Source organism: Anomaloglossus baeobatrachus, chromosome 5 (assembly GCF_048569485.1).
Source record: "Anomaloglossus baeobatrachus isolate aAnoBae1 chromosome 5, aAnoBae1.hap1, whole genome shotgun sequence".
Classification (NCBI taxonomy): Eukaryota; Metazoa; Chordata; class Amphibia; order Anura; family Aromobatidae; genus Anomaloglossus; species Anomaloglossus baeobatrachus.
In genome coordinates, this window is record NC_134357.1 from 311926563 (window position 1) to 311942152 (window position 15590).

Genomic DNA, 15590 nt, shown 5'->3' on the forward strand with positions numbered 1-15590 from the left:
TGTGGCAGCAGCACGAGGCCTGGTGCAATACGTTTTCGCCATTTGGCAGGGTGAGCGGGAGAAATTAGATATGTTCATGCTGACATTGAATGACAATGCTTTAAATATTAACTTGACATATCATTACAGCATGGACTCCATTGAGTTCTTGGACGTGAAAGTTGTGAAGAGCGAGGGCGGCTTCATTAGGACTGACATCCATAGGAAGAGTACAGCTGTTAATTCTCTCATGAATGCCAGATCATCCCATCCTCCACAAGTGATTAATTCAGTCCCAATAGGTCAGTTTCTTAGAGCCCGTCGCATATGTTCAGATATTGACCTATTCGAGGGCCAAGCCCTGGAACTAAAAAAACGTTTTAAAAATAGAGCTTATAAGGATCAGGCTATTCAACGTGGTTATGCTAGGGCCAAAACAACATCAAGGGATGACCTGTTGCGACCAGTCACTAGAAAAGTAGACAATCAGGTGAGACTGATAACACCGTACCATTCCAAATGGTTAGAAATGAAACGGGTGATTGAGAGATATTGGCATATACTATTGTCAGATAGGGATCTGAAGTCTGTCCTGTCGGATAGACCTTCCATCACTCCGCGGAGATCTAAGACCCTCAAGGACATAATAGTGAAAAGTCACTACACACCCCCGCCCTCCAATTTTTTGGAGAAAACTAGGGGACCCAGATGGGGTTCCTCTAGTTGTGGTGATTGTGGGGCCTGTTTACAGATGGAAAGGGCAACTACCTTTCACAACTCTGCCAATGATAGGGAGTTTAAGATAGTCCATAGCATCAACTGTAGGACGGCGTATGTGGTTTATTGAGCAAAATGTCCCTGTGGGCTCATTTATGTGGGCCTCACTTCTCGTGAGTTGAGGGTGAGGATCCTTGAGCACATTAGGGACATTAAGAAAGCTGCTAAGACTGTTAAAATAGAGGAAATTGAAATGCTAAAGAACATCCCTAAGCATTTTAACCCCTTAACAACCCATGACGTACTAGATACGTCATGGATCGTGTGCCGGTAAGCCCCGCCCCCTGCCGCCGGCAGGCGGCGGCGAGACGCGCACATATCAGCTGTTATCAACAGCTGATATGTGTGCCTGCTAGTCGCGGGTGTAATCGCCTCCACCCGCGGCCATTAACCCATTACATTTCGCTGCCAAAGTCTTGGCAGCGATATGTATATGGGCGCCGCCATGACAGTGACTTACCCCGCCCCCACCGGAAGTCACGTGACATGATCACGTGACTTTCGGCGGTTGCCATGGTAGCACAGGGTCATGTGATGACGCCTGTAGCTAACATGAGTCACTTCCTCTCAATGCCGGAATACAGCCGGCATTGAAAGTGAAGCAGCAAATCTGCAGTTCTCAGCTCTGTAGCTGAGATCTGCAGATAGTGCAGAGCGATCGGATTGCTGATCACAATAGCCCCCTAGGGGGACTAGTAAAATAAAAAAAAAAGTAAAAAAAAAGTTTTAAAAAATTAAAAAAAAAAAAAAAAACCTAAAAGTTCAAATCACCCCCCTTTCACCCCATTGAAAATTAAAGGGTTAAAAAAATAAAAAATACACACATATTTGGTATCGCCACGTTCAGAAATGCCCGATCTATCAAAATATAAAATCAATGAATCTGATCAGTAAACGGCGTAGCGGCAAAAAAATTCCAAACGCCAAAATTACGTTTTTTGGTTGCCGCAAATTTTGCGCAAAATGCAATAACAGGCGATCAAAACGTAGCATCTGCGCAAAAATGGTACAGTTAAGAACGTCAGGTCGAGACGCAAAAAATAAGCCATCACTGAGCCTCAGATCCTGAAAAATGAGAACGCTACGGGTTTTGTAAAATGGCGCAAAACGTGCGCCACGTTTTTTGGACAAGCTTGTGAATTTTTTTTAACCCCTTAGATACAAGTAAACCTATACATGTTTGGTGTCTACAAACTCGCACCAACCTGAGGCATCATACCCTTGCATCAGTTTTACCATATAGTGAACACGGTGAATAAAATATCCCAAAAACTATTGTACAATCCCACTTTTTTTGCAATTTTTCCGCACTTGGAATTTTTTTTGCAGTTTTCCAGTACACTGTATGGTAAAACTTATGGTTTCATTTAAAAGTACAACTCGTCCCGCAAAAAACAAGCCCTCAAATGGCAAGATTGATGGAAAAATAAAAAAGGTACGCCTCTCGGAAGAAGGGGAGCAAAAAACAAAAACGCAAAAACGGAAAGTGCCCGGGGGCTGAAGGGGTTAAGGAAAGCCATAATTGTAACTGGCGCCTCCTTAAATTTCGAGGCATTGACAGGATCTATTTGAGCCCTAGGGGGGGCTGACCCTTAGAGGATTCTTGCACAAAAGGAGGTCAGGTGGATCACGGTGTTGGAGACGGAAAAACCTAATGGTTTGAATGACTTTATATCTTTCAAGCCATTCTTGTGAAGGTCTTTTCTCCCATGGAAAAATCTTTCCATTACGTGATCTGCTTGACAAGCCTTTTTTTCTCTTCCCCTACTCTCTCCGCTTTTCTGGGGGTATGGTGCTTTGTATTTTGATGGTTCGGTTGATGTAGGATTAGAATAGAAGACTAGTCATGAGGGTTAGGTTTTTGATATTTTTGCTTGCTGTCGATTATCTCATCTTTTAATCTTAATGGTCACTCACTAATACTATTATATACAGTTAGGTCCAGAAATATTTGGACAGTGACACAATTTTCGCGAGTTGGGCTCTGCATGCCACCACATTTGGATTTGAAATGAAACCTCTACAACAGAATTCAAGTGCAGATTGTAACGTTTAATTTGAAGGTTTGAACAAAAATATCTGATAGAAATTGTAGGAATAGTACACATTTCTTTACAAACACTCCACATTTTAGGAGGTCAAAAGTAATTGGACAAATAAATCAAACCCAAAAAAAATGTTTTTATTTTCAATATTTTGTTGCGAATCCTTTGGAGGCAATCACTGCCTTAAGTCTGGAACCCATGGACATAACCAAACACTGGGTTTCCTCCTTCTTAATGCTTTGCCAGGCCTTTACAGCCGCAGCCTTCAGGTCTTGCTTGTTTGTGGGTCTTTCCGTCTTAAGTCTGGATTTGAGCAAGTGAAATGCATGCTCAATTGGGTTAAGATCTGGTGATTGACTTGGCCATTGCAGAATGTTCCACTTTTTTGCACTCATGAACTCCTGGGTAGCTTTGCCTGTATGCTTGGGGTCATTGTCCATCTGTACTATGAAGCGCCGTCCGATCAACTTTGCGGCATTTGGCTGAATCTGGGCTGAAAGTATATCCCGGTATACTTCAGAATTCATCTGGCTACTCTTGTCTGCTGTTATGTCATCAATAAACACAAGTGACCCAGTGCATTGAAAGCCATGCATGCCCATGCCATCACGTTGCCTCCACCATGTTTTACAGAGGATGTGGTGTGCCTTGGATCATGTGCCGTTCCCTTTCTTCTCCAAACTTTTTTCTTCCCATCATTCTGGTACAGGTTGATCTTGGTCTCATCTGTCCATAGAATACTTTTCCAGAACTGAGCTGGCTTCATGAGGTGTTTTTCAGCAAATTTAACTCTGGCCTGTCTATTTTTGGAATTGATGAATGGTTTGCATCTAGATGTGAACCCTTTGTATTTACTTTCATGGAGTCTTCTCTTTACTGTTGACTTAGAGACAGATACACCTACTTCACTGAGAGTGTTTTGGACTTCAGTTGATGTTGTGAATGGGTTCTTCTTCACCAAAGAAAGTATGCGCCGATCATCCACCACTGTTGTCATCCGTGGACGCCCAGGCCTTTTTGAGTTCCCAAGCTCACTAGTCAATTCCTTTTTTCTTAGAATGTACCCGACTGTGGATTTTGCTACTCCAAGCATGTCTGCTATCTCTCTGATGGATTTTTTCTTTTTTTTCAGCCTCAGGATGTTCTGCTTCACCTCAATTGAGAGTTCCTTAGACCGTATGTTGTCTGGTCACAGCAACAGCTTCCAAATGCAAAACCACACACCTGTAATCAACCCCAGACCTTTTAACTACTTCATTGATTACAGGTTAACGAGGGAGATGCCTTCAGAGTTAATTGCAGCCCTTAGAGTCCCTTGTCCAATTACTTTTGGTCCCTTGAAAAAGAGGAGGCTATGCATTACAGAGCTATGATTCCTAAACCCTTTCTCCGATTTGGATGTGAAAACTCTCATATTCCAGCTGGGAGTGTGCACTTTCAGCCCATATTATATATATAATTGTATTTCTGAACATGTTTTTGTAAACAGCTAAAATAACAAACTTGTGTCACTGTCCAAATATTTCTGGACCTAACTGTATATATGCTTTTCTTTACATAGAATTTGTTATGCATCTATATCGAGCATTTGATGGGATGAAGTACATATATGGATTACATGGATTTAATATCGCAGAGCATGAAAAACGACTATGTGAAAATCATCATTCTCAATAAAGATAGAGACAGAGGACTGGATTTTGGATAAAATTGTTCTCATGAGATGGATCTTGTAATCTAACATGATATATATACATATCTGCATGTTTTTATACTGTCACGGCCAGGTGTACGGGCAGGCCCAGGAGGTGGATCCACTGGACCGAACTCCTAGATGGTAGGAAAGAGTCCGGCAGCTGGAACACTAGAAACAGCAGAACAGTCCTTGCACACGGGAATAGCGGAGAAGTCCCTGGGACCACGGAGTTATGGGTGGTAGTCCGGGTGACGCAGCTCAGGTTCGGAAGCCGAGATGATGTCAGGCGGGATCCGGAACCTTGGGAGCAAGATGACGGGTCACCGCAGGGATCCGAGATGGTGCGGACTGTCAGGATGGCAGAAGGACAGCGTTCGGGGTTCAGGATACGGCAGACTGGATGGCGAGGCAAGCACGGCTCTACAAAGAGAGATAGGTGAGTACATGCACTGAAACACCAGGAGACCTGACTCCTAGCTTAGGGAACACGAAGATCAGGCCCCGCCCCCTTGGACAATACACCCCTTTATACCCTGTACCTGATTAGCCTCATTACCTGTTAATGGACGCTGGCCCTTTAAGAAAGGGTCAGTGACCGCGCGCGCGCCCTAATGCGCATGCGCGCAGCCCGGGTGCCAGAAGCCAGGGAAGGAGGCTGAGAAGAGGACGCAGGGGAGCCGGCCAGGGCCTGGGAAGCCGTCGGGCGCCGCGATCGGGGACCAGGGGGCCTGGGAAGGACGGGGACCGGAGGCTGGAGAGCGGGGAGCGTGGCAGGTGAGCCGGGGAGCGGGGCTGAGGACCCGGGGAGGGAAGCCAAGGACCCGGGGAGCGTGACATATACTATATAGATCCTATCTTATTTTGTTTGTAAACACCAGGATCTCTTGTATTGATCAAACTATCTCTATCCTTTTATATGGGGATTACATTATATATAGGATCATATAGTCGCTACCAAATGTGGCTCTGCTATTTTCACCCTCTAATCTATTTGCTCGTTATATGTGCCATTACTTCTGCCCTCTTTCAAGATGGCCACGGGGCTGCACTGATGTCAGAGCGCGCTCGGCGCGTCGGAGTCTGCCTCTCCTCCTCGGCCAGCGCCCAATAGAGGGAGGTTTCCTTGCGCACGCGCAGGATCTCCTTCGGGATGCCGGCTGAGGTGGATGACGCCGACTCCGCCGCGCGGTGTGCACCATAATGGACTTCAGGTGGGCTTCACAACATAAATGGGTGACCCCGCAGCTACCCCAGCACCTCCTGACGAAGCAAGGGGCGAAACGCGCGTGGAGGTGCTGGGCGTTGTGGTTCACCAATCTGGATTACACTTATATCTTTTTGCTCCGTTTCACCCTCCAGCTGTAACGGTAACTTTAATGGTTACCCAGATGTTTGGCTAAACGCCCCATTCTATGAGTGTCTTGAATTGCAATTACTTGGAGACATACTTATGTTATATAACATTAACTGTTTAACTCTGTTGCCACTCAAATCATTGGCTTTGGGCTTTGATGTGTGCCTTACATCATAATATGAATGCATTAGCACTTTACTTATGCTGTGGGGGGTCTTTCTTATGAATTTTTGATATCTAGTTATATATATATTTATATTGATCATATTGGTTCCACAACGCACCAGTTTGGTTCTGCATGTTTTTATGGGGTAGGGATTTTAATTGGTTTGTGAGCACCAGCACTTTATGTATTGTTATCATTTTGAAATACAAAAAATGATATTTAGATATAATAATAAAAAATCATATATTCACACATGTGTTTGATACATTATTGTGGCCTTACCAGGTAGCAGCGCTCTCTCCTTGTCGGGAAATACGTCTTGACATATAGCCTGGGCCAATGAGATGCAGAGGTGGGGCAGATCACCCTGATGGAGTGGTCTCAGATCAAGGACCTATGCACCCTTCTGCACAGTTTCGACATGGCGACGAATATGTTTAGCGCTGACAATGCCATTATCAGCATGACAATTCCAGTCATTTACATGTTGGAGCACACGCTAAACACTATTCGGAGTCAGGGGGTGGGACAACAGGAAAGGGAGGAACTACAGGAGGATTCATATGCGCAAGACACAACAACATAACCAAGGTCCAGATGTTCGTCATCACCAACGTGGCAGGCATGGGACCATGGGGGACAGAGATCAAAAAGGGCGCATGGTAGCAGGCGAAATGTTGAGGAAGGTGCAGGAGAACATGAAGAAATGGAGGACGAACTGTCCATGGACATGGAAGACTCAGCGGATGAGGGAGACCTTGGTCAAATTTCAGTTGAAAGAGGTTGGGGGGAGATGTCAGAGGAAGAAAGAACGGGTAGCACCTCTATGCCACAAACACAGCGTGGACTTGGTCCGCATGGCTGCGCAAGACACATGAGTGCCTTCTTGCTGCACTACCTCCAACATGACCCTCGTATTGTCAAAATTAGAAGTGATGATGACTACTGGCTTGCCACACTATTAGATCCCCGGTACAAGTCCAAATTTTGTGACATAATTCCAGCCATAGAAAGGGACGCACGTATGCAGGAGTATCAGCAGAAGCTGTTACTCGATCTTAGCTCGACTTTTCCACCAAACAACCGTGCAGGTGCAGGGAGTGATTCTCCCAGTTGTAACTTGACAAACATGGGACGGTCTCGTCATCTTCAACAGTCTACCCGTACCAGTAGGACCGTATCTGGTGCTGGTAACAGCAATTTTATGGAATCTTTTCATAATTTTTTTAGACCCTCCTTTGCAAGGCCACCAGAGACAACAAGTCTGACACATAGTCAACGGCTGGAGAGGATGATACAGGAGTATCTTCAAATGAACATCGATGCCATGACTTTGCAAATGGAGCCTTGCTCATTTTGGGCTTCAAATCTTGAAAAATGGCCAGAGCTCTCCACTTACGCCTTGGAGATTTTGTCGTGTCCAGCTGCCAGCGTTGTCTCTGAACGTGTCTTCAGTGCTGCTGGGTGTGTGCTGACAGATAAGCGCACGCGTCTGTCCAGTGACAATGTGGACAGACTAACGTTCATCAAAATGAACAAGTCATGGATCCACAAGGAATTTACTACCCCTGTGTCATCCTGGGGAGAGTAAATGCTTGTGGATTTGGAATGTGCTTGATGCAAATCAAAACATCCTGTTTGCAACTAGGGCACAAGTGCTGCCACTGAAGGGGTGAGTGTCTGTGTGGCCCAATTTTTGGAAAAAAGGGAGACTCCGCTTGGAGTAACCCTTGCTTGCTGTGTTTTTTAAAAGGAGCCAAGATGAACAAGTCATGGTTCAGCAAAGACTTTGCTACCTACCCCGGGGTCATCCTGGGGACGGTTAAGTATGGCGTATTTTTTAATGTGCTTGATGCAAATCTAGCTGTGAAGTGTACAACTGGGGCACAAGTGCTGCCACTGAAGGGGTGGGTGTGTGTAGGGCCCAATTTTTGGAAAAAGGGAGACTCCGCTTGGAGTAACCCTTGCTTACATTGTTTTTAAAAATGATCCAAGATGCACAGAGCTGGGATCAGGAAAGACTTTGCTACCTACCCCGGTGTCATCCTGGGGACGGTTAAGCATGGCGTATTTTTGAATGTGCTTGATGCAAATCTAGCTGTGAAGTGTACAACTGGGGCACAAGTGCTGCCACTGAAGGGGTGGGTGTGTGTGTGGCCCAATTTTTGGAAAAAAGGGAGACACCGCTTGGAGTCACCTTGCGGTGTTTTACATGATTTTAGAAGGGCGTGCCATGCCTATATCTGTGTCTCCTTCTCTTTTTCCTTGTCCAGCTCTTTTGTTTTCGCATGAGTATATGTCCTTGTCACTTTCCCATGTGTTTGTGTTGTGTTGTGAGTTGTTTGTCACCTTTTGGACACCTTTGAGGGCGTTTTCTAGGTGTTTTTATGTGTTTGTGATTGCCTGCCATTGTTTCCTATGCGGTTCGAGTGGTTCGCCGAACCAGTTCGCCTAACCGAACTCGAACGAGACCTCCGTTTGGCGAACTGAACTCGAGCCAAACCGCGGCCGGTTCGCTCATCTCTAATAAAGAATGAATGTAGCAGTGGTCAAGTATAGATACAGTAGGTGATAACTAGTAATGATGAGCGAGCACTAAAATGCTAGAGTGCTCATTACTTATATCAAGCAGGTCAGATTCTCGCACGAGCTTGATTCAAGTCACAAGTACAATGTAAGTTAATGACGAACTCAAGCATATTTCTAGAAGATCCCCCAGGAGGGATGGGGGCCTGGAAAATCACTAAAATGGGTGAAAAGAGTACTCAAATGGAATGAGAGCAGGGTGGGGGAGACACCTGGACTTCCCTGGACTCCAAGTTTGCTGTTGGGAACTAAATGAATAAATAAAAAATTAATTTTTTAAAAAATGACATTAGGTCTTTCCTCATTTTTCCTATCCAGCCAAGGTAAAGCAGACAACTTGGGGCTGATATTATCAGGCTGGGAAGGCCCATGGATATTGGCTTAAAAATAACAGCCAGCAGCCATCCCAGAATTGGCACATCCATTAGATGGGAGTGTTGTGATCAAAGTTGGGGAGTGCTTTTTAAAATAAAATATTTTTGAGTGTTTTGTTATCTTGATACTTACTGGGTTAGTAATGGGGGTATCTGATTGATGTTTCTCCATTACTAACTCCTGGGATTGATTCCAATAGACATTACACAGCTGACATTGTCACAAAAAAATATTACTCAGATTGCTTTCCTATCATGTGATGCACCAAATTTAGGAAGGCTACAGGTTGATATTTTTAGACTCGTAAGGGCCAAATAGCCATGTTTTTTTTTCAAGCCTGATAATACATGTCTGCAGCTCTCTGCTTTACCTTGGATGGTTATCAAAAGTAGTGGGAACTCCATGCTATTTTTTTTAAATGATTTTACTTATTTGGTCATACAAGGCTAAAAACATCCTTTAGTCCCACATGAAAGGCCAATCCTAAATCAAATCTCCCTGAACTTCTAGAAGAAAGTGTGTCAAGCATCATGCTCCTGGGTCTCATATAAGACCTGATGATGCAATTCAGCAGGTCAATCAAAGTCATAACAATAGCCAACATTGCTATGGCATTACCATGTACAGTGGGTACGGGAAGCATTCAGACCCCTTTAAATTTTTCATTCTTTGTTTCATTGCAGCCATTTGGTAAATTCAAAAAAGTTATTTTTTTTCTCATTAATGTACACTCAGCACCCCATCTTGACAGAAAACAGAAATGTAGAAATGTTTGCAAATTTTATAAAAAAAGAAAAACTGAAATATCACGTGGTCATAAGTATTCAGACCCTTTGCTCAGTATTGAGTAGAACCACCCTTTTGAGCTATTACCGCCATGAGTCTTCTTGGGAATGATGCAACAAGTTTTTCACACCTGGATTTGGGGATCCTCTGCCATTCTTCCTTGCAGATCATCTTCAGTTCCTTCAGGTTGGATGGTGAACGTTGGTGGACAGCTATTTTCAGGTCTCTCCAGAGATGCTCAATTGGGTTTAGGTCAGGGATCTGGCTGGGCCGGTCAAAAATGGTCACAGAGTTGTTGTGAAGCCACGCCTTTTGTTATTTTAGCTGTGTGCTTAGGGTTATTGTCTTGTTGGAAGATGAACCTTCGGCCAAGTCTGAGTTCGAGAACACTATGAAAGAGGCTTTCTTCCAGGATATCTCTGTACTTGGCCACATTCATCTTTCCTTCAATTGCAACTAGCTTTTATGTCCCTGTAGATGAAAAATACCCCCCTGGCATGATGCTGCCACCACCATGTTTCACTTTAATAAGGTACCTGGTTATCTCCAAACATACCGCTTACAATTATCACCAAAACGTTCTATCTTTGTCTCATCAGACAAGAGAATCTTATTTCCCTGAAAACAAAGAGCAGTCAAAAGAGTGGAGGCACAGTGGTTCTCCTCTTCCAAAGAAGTTCAGAGTTCAAAAATCAGCCACTAAGGTGATGGCGTCTGTCTTCTGGGATAAGGAGGGTGTGCTGCTAGTGTACTACCTTCAAAAAGGTTCCACCATCAATGCAAGGTATTAATTGAACTTTTGGACTAACTGAAGGCAACCCTGAAGGCCAAATAAGCGGAAAGCTGTCCAAAGGAATCTTGTTCCTGCTAGACAATGCCTCTGCTCACATTACACAAGGGACCACAGCAAAACTGGCAAAGCTGGGCTTCCAGCAGGTTGACTACCCACCTTATTCACCAGATCTAGCTCCCTCCGACTATCATCCATTTTCAAACCTGAAGAAACACCTCAAGGGTACCAAATTTCACACCATTTCTGATGCAATCACTGCTATGGATGCCAGGTTTGAGGTACAACCAAAATCTTTCTTTTTGCTAGGCTTACAGAATTTGGAATACCGATGTAAGAAATGTGTTGTCATGATTGGAGAGTATGTGGAATAAATGTAAAGTTTCATCATCCTATCTCGTTTCTTTCTGGGTAAAGCCAAAGACTAAAGGCCCCGTCACACTAAGCAACATCGCTAGCAACATCGCTGCTAACGAACAACTTTTGTGACGTTGCTAGCGATGTTGCTGTGTGTGACATCCAGCAACAACCTGGCCCCTGCTGTGTGGTCGTTGGTTGTTGCTGAATGTCCTGGGCCATTTTTTAGTTATTGCTGTCCCGCTGTGAAGCACAGATCGCTGTGTGTGACAGCGAGACAGCAACAACTAAATGTGCAGGCAGCAGGAGCTGGCTTCTGCGGAGGCTGGTAACCAATGTAAACATCGGGTAACCAAGAAGCCCTGTCCTTGGTTACCCGATATTTACCTTCGATACCAGCCTCCGCCGCTCTCACTGTCAGTGCCGGCTCCTGCTCTGTGCACATGTAGCTGCAGGACACATCGGGTTAATTAACCCGGTGTGTGCTGTAGCTAGGAGAGCAGGGAGCCAGCGCTAAGCATTGTGCGCTGCTCCCTGCTCTGTGCACAATTAGCTGCAGCATACATCGGGTAATTAACCCGATGTATGCTGTAGCTAGGAGAGCAAGGAGCCAGCGCTAAGCGGTGTGCGCTGCTCCCTGCTCTGTGCACATTTAGCTGCAGCACACATCGCATAATTAACCCGATGTGTGCTGTAACTAGGAGAGCAGGGAGCCAGCGCTCAGTGTGCGCTGCTCCCTGCTCTCTGCACGTGTAGCTCCGTGCGGTGGTAACCAAGGTAAATATCGGGTTGGTTACCGATATTTACCTTAGTTACCAAGCGCAGCATCTTCCACGCGGCGCTGGGGGCTGGTCACTGGTTGCTGGTGAGCTCACCAGCAACTCGTGTAGCCACGCTCCAGCGATCCCTGCCAGGTCAGGTTGCTGGTGGGATCGCTGGAGCGTCGCAGTGTGACATCTCACCAGCAACCTCCTAGCAACTTACCAGCGATCCCTATCGTTGTTGGGATCGCTGGTAAGTTGCTTAGTGTGACGGTACCTTTATCAGCAGTCCCTCATACAGACTTCGGTTAATGGCTTGTGAAGTGTTAAGTTGTCTTAATCCTTCTAAGTAAGATAACCTTCTGTAAGAAGTTTGTCCATTGTGAGTGTACTTTTGCTTCATCTGTTATACCTACAAGTATGCAAAATGGAAGCTAATGGATTTGTGCCGGAAAAAGGTGGCTGTATGGAATAATATTATTATCAATCAGATAAGATGATACTTGATGGCTAAAGAAAGCAGAAACATTGTTTTCAGGTAACTTTAATTTATGGGCCTCTACAAATACTATAAGTTCTGGAATGTGAATCTGTTGTAAGACTTGATCTCTGATTCATAAAACTAGTTTACAGTATTTTGAAATCTTTGTTCACCCATTTCTTAAACTAAAACATTTCCAGATAACAGGAAGCTGAAGACATGTGGCATGACACATTCCATTTGATCGCATAGGAATATGAAGGCACGCCTTGGTTTCCAAAGTATTAGATCTCTGTTCTCTGGTTAGGAATGTAATAAATAGTGTTTGTCATTAAATTTTCTCGTTGAGCGCTATTTAAAACACACAAAGGTCAAGTGAGCTTCTCTGACAGCCCATATAATATAAATGGGCCAGGAGATGACAAGTATGAATGGAGAAATCAACTTGAATTTAAAGTTGTGTGATCACGAGACTACTTCAAATAAATATTTCTGATTAATCAGCATATCTGAATGTTCTCTTCTCTGAGTTTTCATGCCTCCAAGTATGATGATATCAGCTCCTCTGAGCCTTTGTTTGTGGCGTGGAATGAAAGATCGGAGCCTAGCTTTACCACAATAAACAGGTTCTAAGTAATACTAACAGATCTCTTCTAATTGTGCAAACAAACTATAGCATGTTACAAGATAGTCTGATGATGATGATGATGATAATGATGAAGGGTTAAATATAAGAGTATAGAGCCCAATGTTGGCTTAGTATTACAGGGCCATCCGCTTGATGATGGATGCATTAATACAGAGGTCTGTTTATGCATCCACGGAAAGAATGTTGGCGTCGGTATAGTCATATCAATTATTTACGGAGTGCAGATTTATTTCTATATACATTTCAGGAGTCTCTCTTCTTGTTTGACTAAAGTTGAAAAAAAGTGAAATCTCTTTACTTTTTGTAGACATTCTCAGTGATTTGGAAGCCTTAGCTTAGCTAATAAAGCTCTGAAGGTAGGACTTTTGTCTAAGCATTTTCAGATGATGTGAAAGAGATCAGATCCTTCTATTTAATCTATGTGATTTTGCGAAAGTGTTCGGCACTCGAATGCCTGTTCCCTGAGACTCCAGAATATGTGTCACAAAGCTTGATAACCGGTGACATGAAATGTATGGCAGTAGAAGTCATAAAAAGAATCAGTTAAAGAAAATTCAAATGTCTTAAAATTTACATTACTAGATAAGAAATGGATAAGCGCGATAGGGTGTTATTTGTGAAAATAATGGGGAGCATCAAAGCAATTGCTTGCTCACCTGGTCAGTTTGTGGAAACAATACCACTGTAGTGGTAGTTCAAAGAGTAGCCTCTGTTCAAGGAATTAGCCACTATATAGTGGCCATTTATCAGTTCCCCGACTAAAGGAGCAAATTATACCAGTTGCAGTCTCCACCACAATGTAGAAATGCAGACAGTAGAGATGAAGGGTTAAAAAGCCAAGCTGATGTTCACAAAAGGATGATGCCGATTCCTGGGCAAGTGATCTTAATCAATGCATTTCAGAGTTGATAATCCTTCATGGAAAAGCTTTTCAATTAGGATCTGGGGGAGGGAGGGTAGTTGTGCAAAGAAGAGAATAGAGAGAGTAGGCAGAGAGAGTGAGACAATAAGGGTCAAGGCAGGTTTAGGGGGTGCAGTGACAGGCAAGGAAAGTAGGGAGAAGAGAAGTAAGAAATGTGTTAATAGTAATAAATGTCTGCTGGCAAATGCAAGAAGTCTCACACACAAAATGAATGAATTGGAGACTCTTATGTCAACCATGGATTGATATGATGGGCATTACGGAAATCTGGCTGGATTAGAGCCATGACTGGGTGACAAACGTAGAGTGATACACCACATGCAGAAAGGACAAGCAAGACAAAAAATGTGGAGGGGTGTGTATATTTATCAAATCTAGCTTAAGATCTGTGCTCAATGACAACATTGGGGGAAGCTGATGCAATGTAGCGTCAGTATGGGTAAATGTACATGGGGAGGGCAATAATGGAAATCTGCTAATTGGAGTTTGCTATAAGCCTCCTAACATAGCTGAAAAGGTAGTGGGTGAAATGCTGCAACAAATGGAAAAGGCAACAAATAATAATAATAATAATAATAATCGGGTGCTTATTATGGGGGATTTCAACTATCCAGACATTCAGTGGCGCATAGAATCTTTGGGTTGTGCTAAAAGCTGTAAGTTCTTATCTGCAATTCAAGACAATTACATCTCTCAGATGGTAGATGAACCAACCAGGGGAGATAATTTGCTGAATTTGGTCCTGTCAAATAGAGTCCTGAAAAAAACTTATACCCTCTAATAATAAAATGTCCAGGAATAAAAATAAACCATTATGAATAAATGAGACAGTGCAAAGTATAATAAAACAAAAACATAGGGTATTCAAAATCTTGAATGCTGAGAATACAGAAATAGTATTTCAGGTGTTAAAAATACTTAATAGGAAATGTAAAAAGGAAATCAATCTTAAAAAATTAGCTACTGAAGCAAAAATCGCCAAAGACATTAAAATAAACCCCAAAATGTTTTAGAAATACATCAATGCCAAAATGAAAATAAAAGGATGGTATCGGCCCCATAAAAGATTATAACAGGATAATCATAGAGGTCAAAGAAAAGGCTGAGATATTAAACAGGCACTTTTCATCCATGTTCATCAAGCAACTGACTGTTCCAGGGATCATTCAACAAGTCAAAAATCAAACTCTCCCTGATATTGAGGGAATTGAGCTCAGTAATTGACAGACCGCTTGTCGTATCTGTGTAGACTCTTGTAACAGGATTGGTCCATCAGGATTGGAGAATGGCTGACGTGGTATTGATATTTAAGAAAGGTAAAAGGGTGGATCAAGACAACTACCATCCAGTAAGTTTGACATCAGTGGTGTGCAAGATTTTTGAGGGCACTTTAAGATATGACATGCAACGACATATTAAAGATAATAATTTAACAATTGATAACCAGCATGAATTCATGAAAGATAAGACGTGTCTAACCAACATGTTGGGTTTCAATAAGGAGGTAAGTGCAAATCTGTATATTGGTTAAGCAGCTGATGTGAATAATTTGGACTTTGCAAAGGACATTTTGACATGATCCAGACCGATATCTGCCGCTGTGGTATCTCCCACCTCTGGCCTAGTCATGTCAGGGGTTAATTTCTCCCTGCCTCATTCTGGTTTCTGGGACACTATAGCTGGGTGTTGCACCTCTGGTTCAGCGCCAGTGATAGTCTATGTCTTATAGTGTGTGTAGCTGGCTCTGTTAAAGTACCCAATCTGTCCTGCCGGGCACCCTCTCCTGCCTAACCTGTGTCTGTCTGTCCTCCCCCAACCCCGTACTGCATATCATAGCTTTGTTTGTAGTTTGGACTTCCCGGTACT

General features: G+C 43.5%; 1 protein-coding gene across 1 annotated transcript in view; it reads right to left on the reverse strand.

The window, feature by feature from the left end:
- ANKFN1 (ankyrin repeat and fibronectin type III domain containing 1) overlaps nucleotides 1-15590 on the reverse strand; it is a 985620-nt gene that overhangs the window by 681271 nt on the left and 288759 nt on the right. The window lies entirely within an intron of this gene.